At 34.1% G+C, this 20,093-nt stretch overlaps 1 long non-coding RNA gene across 2 annotated transcripts; it reads right to left on the bottom strand.

Moving 5' to 3' along the window:
- Nucleotides 1-248: 248 nt before the first annotated feature.
- LOC148609408 (uncharacterized) lies at nt 249-19,092 on the bottom strand. Of its 2 annotated transcripts, XR_015914528.1 has the most exons (5): nt 19,037-19,092; nt 8,325-8,361; nt 3,790-3,850; nt 2,060-2,105; nt 249-359 (listed from the first exon to the last, which is right to left on the bottom strand). It is a non-coding gene; the product is annotated as an uncharacterized LOC148609408 (long non-coding RNA). The 2 variants fall into 2 exon arrangements; XR_015914527.1 differs by lacking the exons at nt 8,325-8,361; nt 19,037-19,092 and adding an exon at nt 7,938-8,012.
- Between the last annotated feature and the right edge of the window lie 1,001 nt (nt 19,093-20,093).

Genomic DNA, 20,093 nt, shown 5'->3' with positions numbered 1-20,093 from the left:
TATAGCTGAAATATTGCTGCTCGGACGTTAAACCTCAACAAACAAACAAACATCTATCACCAATCACTAAAATAAAATAAAAATTCATAAAATGGAAAAGGAAAATCTGAAACTCATAAAAATTGAAAGGGAGCTTCTTATGTCAACAGATATGTACAAAGTTTCATGAAAGTAGGTGAAAGTATTTTTTTTTTTTTTTTTTTAATATTTTGTTTTCATGAATATAATACAATATATAATACAATACAATATAATACAATACAATATAATATAATTAAATAATAAGGCACAAGTCTAAAGTTCTTTTTGCAGCAGTGGTATACTCTTTTCTGACAGTCCAACACCAAATACCAAATAGCCTGTAGAAATATAATAACCGAGATTAGACAATGGCTAAATAATTAAATAATTATTTCTTTGTTTCGTTTCATTTTGTTTTTTGTTTTGTTTTTTTGTTTTTTTTTTTTTTTGGGAGGGGGGCACTTGATTTCCAGATTAAATTAGAACAGCATACAAGAGAGGAACACATTAAGCATGTGCAAGTTAGATCTGAATTTGATTTTTCAACAGTTCTTATGTCATAAAACTTTTCTACAGATAATTATATTTCTGGACCTATCAAAAAAAAAATGTCAATACCAGAAAAATATCTTGTAAAAGCACAAAAATTTTCACCTTGCATATGAGTATTGTACTATTGTGTTAAGTCTGCAATGTTTTATTTTGAACTCCTTAAAGCAAATGATTTGCATATATCAGTTATTATGCAAATCCTACACCTATCTATTAATAACAACACAACATCTATGTAACAGATTACCAAACCCTGTAAAGATTAAGAAACTGGTCACACTATCCCTTGGTCATAATTAAGCCCATGGGGGACTTGTTTATCAATATTTCTAGGTGTTAAGAAAGCGGGATACAAGTCAGTATTATACTGGTATACTCCTTTCTAACAGTCCAATACCAATCTGTAAGTGGATTCATTATAATGATCCATGCCTCACAAAAAGTTTGACAGAAAACAGGGAGAAATTTGTCATCTGCCTATCTATGGTTAAAATGACTTTAAAAAATGCACCTGTTATGACACAGGTCAGTGAATCACCCTGCATAAAATATACTACTTAGTTATAAAATATTCAATGATTTTTTTCAGGGGGGGGGGGCATGTGTATCCTGAGTTTCAATGTACCAAAATGAAGAATTGGAACCAACGACTAGCACTTCCATATATAGTAATTGGGTGTTACTTTGGGTTTTCATTCATGGATAACTAGATTGCCATGAAAAATATTTAAAAATCCTTTTTATTTTAATTAGCCCTAACCTGATGAGAAATCAATAATCACATTTGTAAATAAACATACTTGAGGTTCTATAAATATAAATATTAGGAAAAAGATAATTTTTTTGCCATGTCTTTGGAAACCCTTCCCTACGTTTGGGGTGAAATTAAGAAATAAATTAATGTTTATTTTTGTCTGCAAAGACTTATGTCTCCCCCATCCCACAAACTGTTCTGAGTATTTTTGGTTGAATAATTTCAGAAGGTTGCGTTGACAAGTTAATTAATGAGAATTTTGCAAATTTCTAAGTTTAAAGGGGCATAACACCTACAATAGAGGAGTTGTGCTGACACACAGACACACGGACAAGCCAAAAACAATATGTCTCCCCACAAAAGTGGAGGGAGACATAATCATAAAATCTACGTTTTATCATGGGCTGGTCATTTATGATGCATTGTTTTACCCTGAGCGATAGCAAGGGGTTAAATAACAACATAAATGGCCAGCCCATGGCAAAACAATGATAAAATGAAGTTTCTGTGATTTATTATGATTCTAATAAGACTTGTTCCTTCATATTTATGAATAAACACAGCCTTTGTGCTGCATCAAATGTTGGTCATGTTTTCATCATTATTTTACCAATTGGCTGTTGTCTAAAGAGCTTTGAAGCACATCACATTTGAATAATGCAACATATCTGCCCAGCCTGTGATAAAACAATGATAAAATGAATTTTCTAATTTATTTTTTAATTAACTTACCTTGATCTATCACTAGTTTCTTCTTGTCTTTTTGACTGGTACTGTCCTATAAAAAAAAAGAAAGGATTGAAAACAGTACAATACAAGTTAAATTGGCAGGCACTTGGCAAAAACATACTGTTTATAGAAGTTGAAAAGATATTAAAAGAATTTTATACAGCAGCATATTATATTAATTGTTTTTAAGTTGCCAGGATGTTGCCTGCTTTTGATATAAATTATTGCTTTTCTTGCTTCAAACATTTTTTAAAATTTTCTTTGCAGTATATATGTAAACTATAATAGTGCACTAACTATATAAAAACTTTGATATGCAAATTCAGCTTGAACTAGTGAAACTCTCGGCACAGCCTCACATATTTTCCCAGGATTCTGATATTCTTTAATCTGTATATCAAGTCAGTGCACTATAATTGTCTATATATTAGTTGACTGAACTAAATATTTCATCTTAAAAAACTTAAAATTGCAGTAGTATTAAGTCGTATCTTCACATTGATCTTTTTAACATTCAATATGTATTGTAATGAGAATCTATAATTCAATGCAATCAAGTGATTCATGTACCCAAACTTCAGTACACACTTATGTAATACATAGTCTGCTACTAGGTCCACAATGAACATAAAAGACCTATAACTGTGATAGGCAAAAGTGATGTTCTTGATCGACATGAAAATGCAAAATACACAGCCAATTTCAAGGATAATATCATTTAAAATAAAACTGTAATTATTCAATTTGCATTTCCCATATGATTAATAATTGTCTTTTTTTTTATTATATGTTTAACTGATGCTACAATATCTGAGCCGGTCAGTGCAACAAAAATTGTGATCAGTCATCTATCACCAATCACTACTTTCCGATCAGTCATAGATCTGTCAAACAGACCAATCAAATGGTGATTGCATCATGTGACCACAGAGTGGTCAAAATATTTTATGGATTCTTTTGTTTTATTTGTCAATTCTACACATTTTAACATAATGCAGTAGATCTAAATATCAATTAATACTTATTTTAGAATTGTTCTATTTTTAACAGATCATCTGTCATTTTACATAGCAAAACTGCAATCAGATCGGTCACTGGTCATCAATTCATCAGTGATCAATCAGTCAGGCCCCGTGCAAGTCCGGGTGTTAAAAGAATAGGCCTGCAGCAGCGCTAAGCTTGTCGTAAAAGGCGACTAAATAGTGCTCAGAAACCTAGCCGGGGGCTAGGCGCTCTGCCCACAGAGCAACTGGGATGTGTGCCCCAGGTGGTGGAATGGGGTACCCCTGGCATGTTACATGCTGGGGTTGTCAGGCTATAATACGGAAAACCTGACCACAAACCATAGTGGTGCACCGTGTTGGGAAAGATGCCACGTTCCTCGCACGTTAAAGAACCCTGCTGTGGTATTCGATAGGAGTAGGAACCTTTGCGCTCCGCCACAGGAGGCTAAATTGCCCTACATTACCCATCCCCCTTGTTCTAGTGGCAATCAAAATTTGTCGACCCTATTATCCTTGTGATCCTTTTTTTTTTTTTTTTTTTTTTTTTCTTTCTTCATTTCATGTTCATTTTATCATCCATTTCATGTTCATTGTCTGAATATAGCTGAAATATTGCTGCTCGGACGTTAAACCCCAACAAACAATCAATCAGTCAGTGTGAAACAATTTACCCCTCCCTTGGAATAGGGGTTTAATAATGAAAAAAATACAAATAAAATATTAACATACACAACGTAATCCTTCCACCATATAGGCCTTTGCAAATTTCTTTTTCTTCTCAAGTTGTAGCCTGCAAATAAAATTGGTATTAATGTTAAAAAGAATAAACAACTACAAAAAATTAATATTAAATAAAAAGCTTTGCAGTGTACAGCATGATACGACTGCAGTGGTGGAACCCTGAACAGTTGGGGCAAGTGTTGACACAGTATTAGTTTTTGGTGCACTTAACCATAATGAAATATTATTCATTATGGACACAAAACTAGCTTGGACACAATATGGCATGAATTTTAGAAATCATACCAAAAAATAGTCATTTTTGGAGGGGGTTGGCCCATTTGACCCCTTAGCTTATAACTCAAAAACCTTAAAGATATCTGAAATCTCACTGAAAAATGTAGGCACAGACTCTCATAAGGAAACCAATAAAAAACAAATCGATCTAAATAAACAAGCGGTTCCCAGAAGCCTGAATTGCCCACCTGGTTGAATTTTGCTTTTCCATGGCAATAAATTTAACAAAAAGTTGTCCAATAACTTGCACAAGAAGACTTTGGAAGGACTTATCATAAGAATCATTCCACTAATTGAACGTTTCCTTCTATCTATCATAGTTTTCGAGACATTGGCTGAAAATTGTAAAAAGAAAAACAAAACAAAAAAAATGTCCTTTTTCACCTTTCAAAGGCAATAACTCTTACAAGGAGTTGTCTGACAACTTTTATTCCTAAAGACTTATGTAGGTTTTACAGTAAGGATCATTTCAGCAATAGCCCCATGCAGGTCCGGGTGTTACAATAATAGGCCTGCAGCAGCGCTAAGCTTGTCGGAAAAGGCGACTAAATAGTGCTCAGAACCCTAGCCGGGGGCTAGGGCGCTCTCCCAACAGAGCAACTGGGATGTGTGCCCCAGGCGGTGGAATGGGGTACCCCTGGTGTCTTACATGCTGGGGTTGTCAGGTTATAATACGGAAAACCTGACCGCAAACCATAGTGGTACACCGTGTTGGGAAAGGTGCCACGTTCCTCGCACGTTAAAGAACCCTACAGTGGTATTCTCTCGGAGTAGGAACCATAGGGCTCCGCCACAGGAGGCTAAATTGCCCGACCCTACCCACCTCTCCCTTTTTCCAGTGGCAATATAAATTTGTCGACCCCTTATTTTCCTTTTGTCCCATCCCTTTTTCATTTCATCATCATTTCATGCTCATTTTATCATCAATTTCATGTTCATCGTCCCCCCGTGCAGATCCGGGTGTTAAAAGAATAGGCCTGCAGCAGCGCTAAGCTTGTCGTATAAGGCGACTAAATAGTGCTCAGAAAGCTAGCCAGGGGCCAGGCGCTCTGCCCACAGAGCAACTGGGATGTGTGCCCCAGGTGGTGGAATGGAGTACCCCTGGCGTGTTGCATGCTGGGGTTGTCAGGCTATAATACGGAAAACCTGACCGCAAACCATAGTGGTGCACCCTGTTGTGAAAGATGCCACGTTTTTCGCACGTTAAAGAACCCTGCTGTGGTAGTCGATAGGAGTAGGAACCTTTGCCTTCCGCCACAGGAGGCTAAATTGCCCGACCTTACCTACCCACCCCTTTTTTCAAGTGGCAATCAAAATTTGTCGACCCTATTGTCCTTGTGACCCATCCTTTTTTTTTTCATTTCATGTTCATTTTATCATCCATTTCATGTTCATCGTCTGAATATAGCTGAAATATTGGTGCTCGGACGTTAAACCCCAACAAACAAACATACAAACAAATGTTCATCGTCAGAATATAGCTGAAATATTGCTGCTCGGACGTTAAACCCCAACAAACAAATAAAAAGAAACATTTCAGCAATAAAAAGAATTTAGCTGGACCTAACGGTTTTGGAGATATATGCGAAAAACTACTGTCTGTCTCTGACCCATATGTTCTATTTTAGTAATAGCGGCCATGTTTTACAATGGATAAAAAATTTCTATGTCAGTTCTATGCAGGATACCTGAAGTAATATTCATACTAAGTTTAGTTCTAATTGGTCGAGTAGTATCAGAAGATTTTTGAATGAAATAACATTTAAAATAGCAAAAACATGTAGAAAAGGGGCAACAACTCCAACAAGGCTTGATGAATTAAAACAAAAAAAAATACCATAAATAGATGTTATCATGTTTAACACTTTTACCCCTGAAAGAATTTGGCTAAATCCAATTATGTTGGAAATATATGCGAAAAACTACTGTATGACACCCATCCCTTATTTTTAGTAATAGCGACCAAATTAATAAATTATTGCTTTCCTTTACCATCGATTTCTATGTGTACATCAAGTTATTAGGCTGACTTCACAGTGTCCGTGCGCCGTGCAGGTCCGGGTGTTAAAAGCCTGCAGCAGCGCTAAATAAGGCGACTAAATAGTGCTCAGAAACCTAGCCGGGGCTAGGCGCTCTGCCCACAGAGCAACTGGGATGTGTGCCCCAGGTGGTGGAATGGGGTACCCCTGGCGTGTTACATGCTGGGGTTTAACGTCCGAGCACCAATATTTCAGCTATATTCAGACAATGAACATGAAATGGATGATAAAATGAACATGAAACGAAAAAAAAAGGATGGGTCACAAGGATAATAGGGTCGACAAATTTTGATTGCCACTGGAAAAAGGGGGATGGGTAAGGTCGGGCAATTTAGCCTCCTGTGGCGGAGCGCAAAGGTTCCTACTCCTATCGAATACCACAGCAGGGTTCTTTAACGTGCGAGGAACGTGGCATCTTTCCCAACACGGTGCACCACTGTGGTTTGCAGTCAGGTTTTCCGTATTATAGCCTGACAACCCCAGCATGTAAACACGCCAGGGGTACCCCATTCCACCACCTGGGGCACACATCCCAGTTGCTCTGTGGGCAAAGCGCCTAGCCCCCGGCTAGGTTTCTGAGCACTATTTAGTCGCCTTTTACGACAAGCTTAGCGCTGCTGCAGGCCTATTTTTTAACACCCGGATCTGCACGGGGGCTGGGGTTTTCAGGCTCATTTTATGCAATTATTTCCTAAATGACTAAGGAAATTTTCGGAATTTAATATCTTCTTCCATTTCACCTGTAAAATGTACTTTCTCAAATGCCATACTCCGTAAGTTTGACCAGACAGGCGCACAGGTGGTTGGACACCGGCATTTCACACTCCCTGAAGGGAACGTAAAATAAGTTTTGATTCCAGCTACCAGCACGAAAATTGGATAAAGGTGGGTAAGTAGGAATATTATTTTATTCTTCAAAACATTATGCATTGAGATGAGAAAATGAACTCTACTCTAATAGTGCTTGAGCTAAATTGGTCATACACTGTTTAGGCTAGGCTAAAAAAAGGTTCAAGTTAGAAATAAACATGTTATTTCTTTTACCTTATTCTAATTTGTGTTTTTCATACTTTGAAATGAAACGTGCAATTATGCTGAAAGAAATACATTTCAAATAATAGTTTGGTAAAACACAAATAGAATATAATCTTCGGCTAAACAACAGGTCGGGGAAACAGTAACATACAACAAAACAACGTGAAATAATCAAAATAGCAAAGAAAACAAGCAACCTAGACTAAAAACTTGGAGTATGGATAAGGTGCATTGGTAGGTACATGTAAGTATCATCTGCTTTCTATTAACACCTGTCAAGTCGCTCGTTATATACATGTATCACGTCTGGAAAAGTAGAAAACTATGACACAGTGAACAAATTGTATTTTTGTGGTGCAGATGGATACACCATAACAATTCAGGAGTTAATGAAACTTCTGTAGTGATGACTTTAATTTAGCTTCCTGTTCCTAAAGTCTAATTGTAAGAAGTATAACATATTACAAGAAGTCTGTGTAGTTTTGGCAAACTCTACCATACCATTTGAGTTGTGATATGAATTCATTCGTTAATTCTCCTTTTAATTGGAACATTCCGTTAGATTTGGACAGATTAAGACCAACTGTAAACTGGTTTTACAGATAATTTACAATTTCTTAGACATTTAAATTTGTTGAAAATTGAAATTGTCTTTGAAGATAAATTGAAGAACGCCAAATCGTAAATCAAGAAATGCCAAAGACATGCATGATTGAATTTATTTGTGAAGTACGTGTCCCAATATTGGCTCAGTCCATATCCATATGGGACTGCAATATGGCTTACATGTTGGACTAGTCAGACAGCTAACTTAAAGTATAATTCAGCCTAAGTCCAATATGGCTAGCCTTGGACCATTACATGTAACTCAGAAAACAGAAAATCTTACTCAATAATACTATCATATCTAATTCTTCTGTGGAATAAGTATCTGTTTACAGATTTTCTACTTTTGCTTTCATATATGAGTTATTGGTAAAAAAAATAGCTGTAATCACAAAATTTCAGAAAAAGGGAACTAATTCCAAATAGAAATCGACTTACTCCTGTTGAAAAAAAAACTTTCATTCTTAAAATTCTGCAAAAATGATCGAGTACCAGTTTCTCTGTATTCGTTGTATTCTTTGAGTGATATGTCTAAAGGTGTAGAATAGATAATCTAGAGAGTCTTACCTTGTCTGTCTGTTCTCTTCTAAATATTCGCAATACCCTGAAAAAATAAACATAAAATTGATATAAATAATCCAAGACAATACAGATTAAAATATTCCACAAATTTCTACCAAAACTTGTTTTAAAATATATCAAGATTATATCGGGTCATTTTGAACGTGTGTCAAAAAGGCTTAATCACAGTATAATACACAAAGGTCAAAAACCTACTTACGGAATTTCAAATTATTTCCATGAGGAATTGTAAAGGTTTTATGTGACTGAAAATTATAACACCTTATAAAGCAACAGAACGTTGTTACAAACTAAAGTTGACTAACTATACAGCTATAAAAATGACATAAAATACAATTGAGCAAACAAGAAGAAGCTGCAAATGTTAAATAATAAAAGTTATGAAGGGTTGCTGAATTTTATGCAGCAAAAGTTTAAGAAACCCCTATAAAACTCTACAACAAGAACAGAATGCATCCGCAAAAATTGTATGGAATTTTTTTTTGCAGTCATAAGAAATAACACAAAATATATGTGGTATTGTAGCAGTTGATTCACACCAGAAGGTACACATGGGAATCCGTAGCAGTGGACTAATACAAAAAAATGCATGTGATATTGTTGCAGTGGACTTGCAACAAAATAGTCATGTGGCATTGTAGTAGAGGACTAACACATAAATAGACATGTAGTAATGAAGAAATGGACTAAAACCAAAACGGTCGTGTGGCACTGTAGCAATGGACTAACACAAAAACGGTCACGTAGCATTGTAGCAGTGGACTAATGTAGCATTGTAGTAGAGGACTAACACATAAATAGACATGTGGTATTGAAGAAATGGACTTACACCATAACAGTCATGTGACATTGTAGCAATGGACTTGCACCAAAATACATGTGGTGTTGTAGCAGTAGGCTAACACCAAAACAAGTCATGTGGCATAATAACAATGGACTACACCAAACGTATGGCAAGCCAAAGTGGACAAAAATCAGGATTTGTAATATTAGAAAACATTTTTTGAATATTACAAAATATTTTTTTTTTAATTAGAAAATATTTCATAATATTAGGAATCTGTTTTGTAATATCAAAAATTGCTTTTCTAATATTACCAATTTCTGATTTACTAATATTACTAAATACCACACATTTAGTAATATTACAAATTGAAGTTGTAATACTAGAAAATGGATTTGTAATATTAAAAAATCACTTAACAATATTGCAAAATTCAGTCACATTTTTTAATATTACAAAATGATTTTCTAATATTTAACAAAATCATAATTGAATACAACAAATCCATTTTCTAATATTAGAAAATTGATTTCTGAAAAAAACGATTTTAATATTAGAAATTCAATCGAATTTTTTATTATACAAAAGGGTTTTGTAATATAAGAAATCATTCAACATTGCCTTTATTTTCTCTTGAAGAGATATAATGACATACAAATTTACAAATAAATATCAGTAATACATGTATGTAAATTATAAAATAATGTTACAATTCAACTATCAGTAAAATGTAAATTATATAGTAACAATATAATACAGTAACACTTACATGACTTCTAAATTTACAGTTTAATAATATTACTACAAAACATATTTCGTGATACGGACTAATTACTCATCGGGTGGGGGTGGGGTGGGGTTGATATTTCCTACATTAGCAAACCTCAGGAGCCTATTATATTGTTCGAGGCTTTGCACCTGTCCACATGAACGTGACAGTCTCATAAAATTGAAGAAATTTATTTCGTCAGATGTAATTACCAATTTACCCAGAAATATTTCAAATAGGTCACAGGGATCTCCATAGATCAAAATGAACATATGGCTCACTCTCTGGTTGGACAAATTTTGAATGTCAGATTCATCACGCTCGTACAGGTTGATAAACAAATACAACGGGAAACGTTCAATAGTAAGGTCCCAAAAAGAGTCTTGTAATGGTTTGGTCGCAGGGCAGCTACAGCAGGCGTGGACATATATGTCCGTAAATAATCTCTTGCACAGAAAACATATACCAGCGGTTTTATTTGGAATATCAGTTGAGTTTTGTAACAAGTACTATTTTTTTTATATCATACTGCGTTTTTGCTTTTTCCAAAACGGTGCAAATTTGACACTGTTATTGACATTTCAAAACCGAAGAAAACCCTCATCAACACTAGTGCGAGATATCAAGTAAGTCTCTTGCACATGCAAACTGAATTATTCACGATTGCTTTCCATTCACGTTTAGTAGGAAAATGGCCAGTAAACTAAAATTATTTTAGGCACCCATGGAGCTCATAATAAAATAAAATTTAAAAAATGTCAGGAATGAAACCAGAATGAGTGCTTTCCGTATCAAGGAGGAATGAAAAGAGACGAATAAGGAATATCTTCTTTGTTAAGCAGTTGTCATCTAATGATACAAGTTTATGTAAAAATAATTTCCTTTTTTCAATGGCAGCAGTTATCGGGTAGAGTCCTAACAGACTTTCGCACATGTCCGATCAAGTTTTAGTTTTTAAGTTAAGTATTTCTTTTGCAATAAAATGTTGAAAACCTTCAAGCATGGTTTTTTCCGCAGTTTTTAGGTTAGTCCATACTTCACATCCGTATAGAGTAGATGGTAACACTATAATAGTTTAATACAAACGTACAAGAACATTCAGGTAAATGAACTTGGCATGAAGTTTATTCAACGCAAAAAATGCATTTCGCCCTTTCCTGCAAGCATTCGTAACTGCGTTCTAAGAATTTGAATCTATATTTCATTTGCATACCTAGGTGAATAAAGTCATCTTGTATTGGAACTAACGCATGGCTTATCTTCCACGGATAAAACAGTTTATTGTTATGAGCGTTAGTGGTGAACTGTAGAACTGCTGATTTTTTAGCACTTAAGTGAAATCTCCATTTATGAGCATATTGCGAGCACACATCAAGCATTTTCTGTAACCCTAAAGGAGACAGGCTAATACAGGAAATATCATCAGCTAGTGCGGGGCAACAACTAACAACATGATAAACATCTGTGCTATTATTGAAATCTTCTACGTTAGTTAGCATTTCATTAATAAAGACTAAGTAAAGCAAACATGATAACACACCCCCTTGTCTTACCCCTTGTGACACAGGAAAGAAATATGAACAGGACTGATTAGCAACAACAGCGCTATATGTATCAGTATGCGTATCATTAACTATACACCCCAACTTATCTGCAATCCTTAAATTACATAGTTTGTACATTAACTCACCTTCCATACTGAATCAAATGCCTGCTTATTATCTAGCCCCGTGCAGGTCCGGGTGTCAAAAGAATAGGCCTGCAGCAGCGCTAAGCTTGTCGTATAAGGCGACTAAATAGTGCTCAGAAACCTAGCCGGGGGCTAGGCGCTCTGCCCACAGAGCAACTGGGATGTGTGCCCCAGGTGGTGGAATGGGGTACCCCTGGCGTGTTACATGCTGGGGTTGTCAGGCTATAATACGGAAAACCTGACCGCAAACCATAGTGGTGCACCGTGTTGGGAAAGATGCCACGTTCCTCGCACGTTAAAGAACCCTGCTGTGGTATTCGATAGGAGTAGGAACCTTTGCGCTCCGCCACAGGAGGCTAAATTGCCCTATCTTACCCATCCCCCCTTTTTCCAGTGGCAATCAAAATTTGTCGACCCTATTATCCTTGTGACCCATCCTTTTTTTTCATTTCATGTTCATTGTCTGAATATAGCTGAAATATTGCTGCTCGGACGTTAAACCCCAACAAACAAAACAAAAGCTTATTATCTAAGAATGCTACATAAACTTTATTAGACATTTCAATATTGTTGTATATACATGTAGTTTCATGTAGATTAAAGGAAGCTGTCATACAGCTGAGACTGTTGAAATCTGTGCTGTTGGGGTTTTAGATTTTTTTTTTATATAGAGCATGGGAGGTAATACGCGATCTTAGTACACTCTCAAATAGTTTTAGAACAGCGGATAGAAGACTAACAATCTATAACTCTCTGGGGTAGTTTTACTTTTTGTTCCACCTGTATATATGGGAACTACGAGACCGCACTTCCACTTTCTCGGGATACGACCTTCAAATACAATACGGTTAAATAGCGTAGTTATAAATTGCACCAGTTTTTTTACCACCATATTTTATATGTTCTGTACACGATCATGACCAGGAGATTTTTTTAGCTTTAAGTTTAGTATTGCTTTAGAAACTTCATCTTCGGTAATCAGTCCACCAGGTAGGTTTTCTACTTTACCACTGCACGTTAGTGAAATTTCATCATACATATTGTCTATGTCACTTGAGTCAAATTAATCATGATCTTTTTTAGTGTAAATGTTTTCGAAGTATGAGGCAAAAGCATTTGTTACAGTCTCAGGAATATTACGTACTTTGTTATTATATATAATTTCCAGGTAAACACTGGATCTTTTTTTCGAAAAGAATTTAAGCGACTTCCATAAATGATCGGCAGTACTGCTTATCTCATCTTCAGCAAGGATCTCATAAGTAGTACTCATCTGCCTACATACAACATCATCAAACAGAATATAGTCTAACATTTATTTTTTTTGTAACAAATGTATAGTATGGACCTTTGTAAGAAAACACTTATTTTGTAAAATTAAAAAACATACTTTTTTTATATTACAAAATAGTTTTTTAAATATCAGAAATTTTTTTTTTTAAATATTAGAAATTCATTTTGTAATATGGTAAAGGGTTTTTAAACCAGCCGGTCAATACTGTTCGATTGAAATTTTGCAAACAATATATTTCTGTTACATTATATTTTTTGTCCTACATTATAAAATGTTAATGAAATGAATATATACCATATTTTAGTGTTCTAAAATTTTATTCTTAAAATATCTCTATCAGCTGTATCAAATAAGAAAAAACAAATAAGTAAATGATTGATTGTTGGGGTTTAACTTCCAAGCAGCAATACTTCAGCTATATTCAGACGAGTAAAAAACAAATAAATGTACTTCTTTCTAAAAATAAATTCAAATTTATCTTATTAATAAAACATTACAAAATTTACAAAAATGTATTACAGTGTACTCCATGAGCACATCTCTGTTTCAATAACTGTTAATAACAGGTAACATAAGTAAGAGTAGAACAGGGTACTTTTCACCTGGCTGACAGGTTGTCATTGTTAATACATTTTTGTCAATATCCCCTCATAACCAGGAAGTTCTTAAAAGTGGTTTAAAGTGGCGAGTTCAAAACAATAAGTCAATGTCATTTCATGTACCAGACTATCTGAACACCTAAAACAGACATGCATGTAAACACAAGAGTTTCTTGTACATGAACCTTTGTAATTATAATCATAACACTTGTTTATTGATGTTCTGTTTGTCGTGCTTGATGCATGAGAATGTGTATTAATTGTGTTTGGGGGCCCATTTTCGTTTACCATGAACATTAACCCTAATTCTTGGTCAACTACATGCCATTGTTTGTTTGGGTCATTGACGACTTTAAGCCATAACTGAATATCATAATCGCGCCAGCCTAAACCTTTTATTCTGTACTTGCAAGCTCCTGTGATTTTTTGTGGATGTGCTGATAGGTAATTCATCATTTTTAACGTTTCCATGAGCAGTTCTATTACATTCAACATTCAATCCAATGCCACCCAGTCAATATTTTAGCATTAATTCCCAATAATTCACATTGAAAGGCTTATTCGGGTCTTTGTTCATGAATAAGTTTCCATATTTTCGTTTGTTTTTTTTTTTACAAAAATTAAAAAATGAAGTTACTCGCTAATAGGTACCGATTTCGCGCCTTAACATTAATGATCAGTGAACAGCTTCAAGCAGACAAAGAAGGACAACTCAATCGCGTTTCACGATGAATACAAATATTCTGATAGTGGAAAAGATGCTAATAATTATCAACATGTTACTAATTAATCTATTTATTAATATATCAATAAATCATTTATGTACGAGTTGATATATATTTATCAACATCAACATCTTATTAAATATTTATTAATATAACATTAATAATTTCCACAACAGCTTGCCATAGAAATGAAACACACTTAACCATTAACGTGATTGCAAAAAAAATTTAAAAAAAAAACTATTAGAATTGTTTTTAGACAGCTCTTGCTGAACGTGTAGAATTGGAATATTCTAATATGCAGGTGTCCAAGTGACTATAGTTAGATTTATATTTACAAATCCAACATCTCTCTAAAGCGTACATCACACGAAATACTAAAAGATATAATACTAAAATATTTATATGATTGTTTGATTGTTGGGGTTTAACGACCGAGCAGCAATATTTCAACTATAATCTGTCGATGGACATGAAATAGATGATAAAATGAACATGAAATGATGATGTTGAAATAAAAAAATGATGGGACTCGAGGATAATAGGGTTGACAAAGTTTGATTGCCACAAGAAAACGGAAGGGATGGGTAGGGTCGAGCAATTTACCCTCCTGTGACGGAGCGCAAAGGTTCGTACTCCTATCGAATACCACAGCAGAGTTCTTTTACGTGCGAGGTACGTGGCATCTTTCCCAACGCGGTGCACCACTTGGGTTTGCGGTCAGGTTTTCCGTATTACAGCATGACAACCCCAGCGTGTAAACTTAAATAACCCCTCCGCAGAACAGTTATTTAACCGCTTCCAATGGAGATGGACAGGGGTAGCGCGGGGTCCCAATTTTTCATTTAATAGAAAAATGCTGACTAACGTGTTGTAAATAGTACAGATATATAACATTGACAACAACTCTTGAAGGTAAACTATTCGCATTGAAATCATGTTCAACCACAGAATTGAAACGCAATTATTAAAACATATGATCCTTTTCTACCCCTTTTACTTGCATATTAGGCCCTCTTCCGAATATTTCTTCACAACATAGAGTGAGGGTACTGCAGGAGTACATACATTCCATCCATATTTTGAATTGCTACTGTGATTATAATATTAGTTCTAGATTTGATTGATTAACGAACTGTACGTATTATGAAGGGAAACATGTTAGCCTGGTCCATCGGAACTTATTTTTGTCTCCGACATTCTAATTAACTCTTTGAACTCGTACATTGCAATTTCAATTTCGCCTTTCAACTATAGAATACGCTCCATGATTCTTTGTGAAAGCATGTCTTACTTTTTCAAAAGGTAAAAATCCATGATATCACATGTCAAATTTATAAAAAAGCAACATTTTTTTTCAGATTTTAATACAACGATAAAAAGGTGGTCCCGGTAAAACTTTTTATTATATCTAATATAATTTTCATGATGCATGCAATACGACTTTAAGTATCCGCAATCTTTTGTTACCTGTAACTACAGTTTATGTTTCTCGAATTACCTCGAGTATCGTAACGTATCTTTCAAATTTTGATACTGCATTAAATACATGTACTGTTAACACTCAAAATTAGTAATTCTACGCACGTTTGAGGTGAAAAAATATTCAAGTCACTTGTAATGGGGTGCAATACAGAAACATCAGGTGTCATATTCATGCCCTTAACTTCATTTTCATTTTACTCGAAGTATAAATGTGGTGTAACTATGAGAAGAGCTCGTTCGGATCAATATAGTGTTTGAAGTACCTATAAATGTCAGATGTGGACGAGTACAGTGTAGGTGTTCTATCCTCTGATTGACCATTTGCTACTAGACGATATTGACTGCTATCATTTTTATTATTATGAAGCTTCAGGCGATGAATTTCCTCATCTTTCAAGTATAATAGATCATTAGGTTTTGAGTGAGCCTCCCTGATTTTCTGAGGTCTACTATTTGTCTGATCAGCCAGCTATTTTGAAAATTTTCCATTTGATAATGAATATATAGTGAATGAACCATATTTTGAAAAAAAAATAATTTCAATGGCCCCAAATCAAACAAAGACAACACGAAAATTGTAAAAACTGTAACAATTAAAGCGATAATTAGGCGTAAGTTACAAGTCCCTCTTTTCCTTCTAAAAAATATGATATATATTTCAAAGATATAAAATTCATAATGCCAAGATATGATAATAAATTTGGGTGAACTACTCGAACTGTCCGCGGGAAGCAGTCCAATCTAATTAAAAGCCGATCTTGCAGCTCCCGGTTTTCTGTTATGTCACTCGCCACATAACAGAAAACCGGGAGCTGCAAGATCGGCTTTTAATTAGATTGGAAGCAGTCATAGTCCTTCTATTGATTATTTTTTAGAATTTTTTAAAAATGATGATCTCGGATGCGTGACTGAAAAGAAATCTATGAAAAAACAACGATCGAAAAAACCCAAGGAGTTCCGATTGGTGAATTGTAATAACGATTCGATAAACTGTTCTCATTGAGTCATTTGAATTTACATTCTACAATGGATTCAGTGTTCAAGAGGTATCTACTTTTTTCTATTTTCTATGATATGTCGTCTTTAGTTCACAATTTCTTTTACTGAGGCTAAGAAAACAATACATATGTTCCCACAAAATACTAGAATATCAATTCCGACCCAGATACATGTTTATACTACATTTGTATGTAAAACCAAGGACTTGAATATAGTTACACTCCCTGGTAAAACTGAGAAGAAAAATAAAGTCAAAATTTACGACATCCTTAAAAGTGGTAAAAGTGGATCTGCATGCAGACCTTATATCAAATATAAATACTAAAACAAATATTTCATTAGCCCCAACACAATTACAAGAAGTTTTAAGTTGTGTTTGCAATGAAGTCACCAATAAGTCCCCTCACGTTCCCCAAATGATCACGGAACCCAAATATTTAAATTCGTTATACGATTTTAAGCCTATATAAGTTTCAAAAACAAATTCGATGAAATTTCAACTGGGGCACCTTATTTCAGATGGCAGCCAACTAAAATAATCCAAAATATGAAACTTATTCACACTTAAATGTTTTTTTTATATATATTTCCGTTAAGTTTGGTGAAGAAATCTCAAATCATTTGTCCTCCATAATGGAAAAGCATCTGAAAAATCACAAAAATCAACAAATCAACAAAATTTTTCATTCCGTTACCATGGCAACACATGAAATATCAATTTCTTTTTTTTGTAATAATATGATAGAGGTCAATAAACTCTACCACAATACAAATTTTCAAGTTGATAGCTACTTGGATTTACGAGATATCACATTTTCCTATGTTATGACCTATACCCCTTTCCGACCGAATCACCCCTCCTCCAATTTTTTTGGGAAGTGAACATCTATGGATTAACATTCCCAAAATTTTAAATTTAGCATACAATTTTTAGCCTAAATATCATTTTTTTAAATAAAATTCTGGTGAATCCGATATATGAATTCAATCATATGTAGATTGTTTTATATGGCTATTAAGATTGGTGAAGATATCTCAAGTCATTTTTCCGACATGTAGAAAAAAAAACATCTGAAAAATCACAAAAATGGCTATTGTTTTCGTTTTTTTTGTTACCTATATTTTATAGAGATAATGCACACAAATAATGCACGGACATGAAAGATATTACTTTACCAATCAAATGAAATTGTCTAATATTAAGGCTGTCTATATAAATTGAAATAAAATAGCAGATCATTTTACATTTTGTTTTTTTTTCTTATCTCAAGGCATTTAGATACGAAATTAGAAGACAATGGCATCTTCAGAATGCAAGAAAGCTTATTGTTAACGATTAAGTTTATTTTTTTTAGTCATGGTGTTGGTAGAGCAATATCAGTTTTAAGTAAACCATTAAATAAATAACTATATTTTTTTTAAATCAGGAAAGTTCTCCAAAATATGGAATGAATCATTTCTGATATTTATGGCAGGCGAATTTTACCAAAACCTCGTTATCTCTGGCACATCACCGTTATCTGTAGGATATCATCGTTATCTACATGTATCTATGAGTTCATGTACTGTTATCTATGAGTTAACAGACCGTTATCTATGAGTTCATGTACTGTTATCTTTGGGTTAACAGACCGTTATCTATGAGTTCATGTACTGTTAACTATGGGTTCATGTACTGTTATCTATGTGTTAACAGACCATAACTCACATTACCACCAATGATCGATAATTAAATTCCGCTGTCTATGAGTTAGCAACCCGCTAACCCATAGATAACGCCCGCTGACCCATAGATAACGCCGGCTAACCCATAGATAATGATAAATTAATTATTTAATACCGTTTACTATTAATAATTATTTCTAGTTAATTTATTTAGGACACCGTTATATATAAATTAATATATGAATTTTCCGTCATCAATGGTTAGCAATGGTTAACTAAAGGCAATTAAGAAAAGTTATTAGTAATATAAAGAACCACCTTATGCTTCCCATGGCAAGTAGTCACGAGCCATGTCTGTAAAATATGCAGAATTCACCAGATGCTACCCTCGAGACGACTTCCCATCTGTAACTCATACGTTTGTAAAAATGTAAACAAAAAAAATATTTAATATGGTGTTTAGAATTGACTTCAGTTGTTTTCTCCTTTTTTTTTGTTAGTTTTGTAAAATAGTTCTACTTGACAAGTGTTCAAATACCTAAAAAAGGTTAAAATTCCATTATATAAGCTACAAGTCATTGCTATTATCTTACTAGTTTCACACGTTTATACAATTGGTGCACTTGATCAAACGCTGTATAATAGTTATTGATCATAATAACTAGAAATAAAGTAATTAATACTTACTTTTGTTTTTATTCCTTTTTCAACAACTAAAATCACACACTCTCATGTTTACAATTCAATTTCGGAAACAACCGTTAAACAATACTATTTATTTATTTAGTAAAATAACAAGGTCAAGGTTGATTCATTCATTGCGTTTGAAGGTGTGTTCGATTGTTATACTGTGTTTACTGTACACAATGGCGTAACAAATTATTCAAGTTAAGCATTTACATTTCACAGATAGTCATTTGGCTTATTTAATGGTATTTCATTTGAATAACCGTTATGTCATAAAATTTTGAATACAGCCAGATTATTGTTTTGAATTTAATGCAGTTCAATGTAAATGCTTCAATCAAAACTAACTTGAACAACAAGGGCTATTCAATCGAATAATAAGTATTCTAAGTATTTTCAATTATTGTTTAGGTATTTTAACAGCTTTTAAATGGACATTTGAAAGTCAATGTTAGTTTACTTTTTTTTTTTTTAGAAAAAAACAGAAAAGTCTTGCGTACAAGTCTAATAAAATATATAATTATGTTTTCAATCAGGTACATGTATAATGTACGTATTTCAATATATTCTACCAAAACTACAATAATTCTCACTGTGAAAACCTTCAGCCTTTCAACAATATATTCCCACGGTTTCTCTGTTACTTAATACCATGACCAGTAACTTTTTTAATCATGTACCATTTACTTACTTGTGTATATATGTTTTTTATAGTGATTATTACCACTTTTATACATTATAAATGAACATGGACTCGACACCCAGTGCACCCATCTTATTTATCTCATAATTTATTGCTGCCTCTTGATCTACGGGCTATACGTGTGACCTCCCAATGGGTAATACAGTCCAAGAGCACAGAGCAGCAATGTGTTTGTTCTGTTATATACCCGTACGAGGAAAACCTGATGTAAAATTCGCGCTTATGTAGAACAGTATCCATACTATGAACTCTTAATAAACAACTTACGTTTCTCTTGCTTAGTAATGCCGCTGATGTTTCTACAAGCCTTAAATACGAATATCAATATATTTTATTTCTTTTCATACCCACTTT

The sequence above is a fragment of the Perna viridis genome, chromosome 8, assembly GCF_037379345.1.
Source record: "Perna viridis isolate PV_CMFRI_1.1 ecotype Kerala chromosome 8, ASM3737934v1, whole genome shotgun sequence".
NCBI classification, from domain to species: domain Eukaryota; kingdom Metazoa; phylum Mollusca; class Bivalvia; order Mytilida; family Mytilidae; genus Perna; species Perna viridis.
The sequence above is the reverse complement of the archived record's forward strand: the minus strand, read 5'-3'. Positions and strand labels throughout refer to the sequence as shown.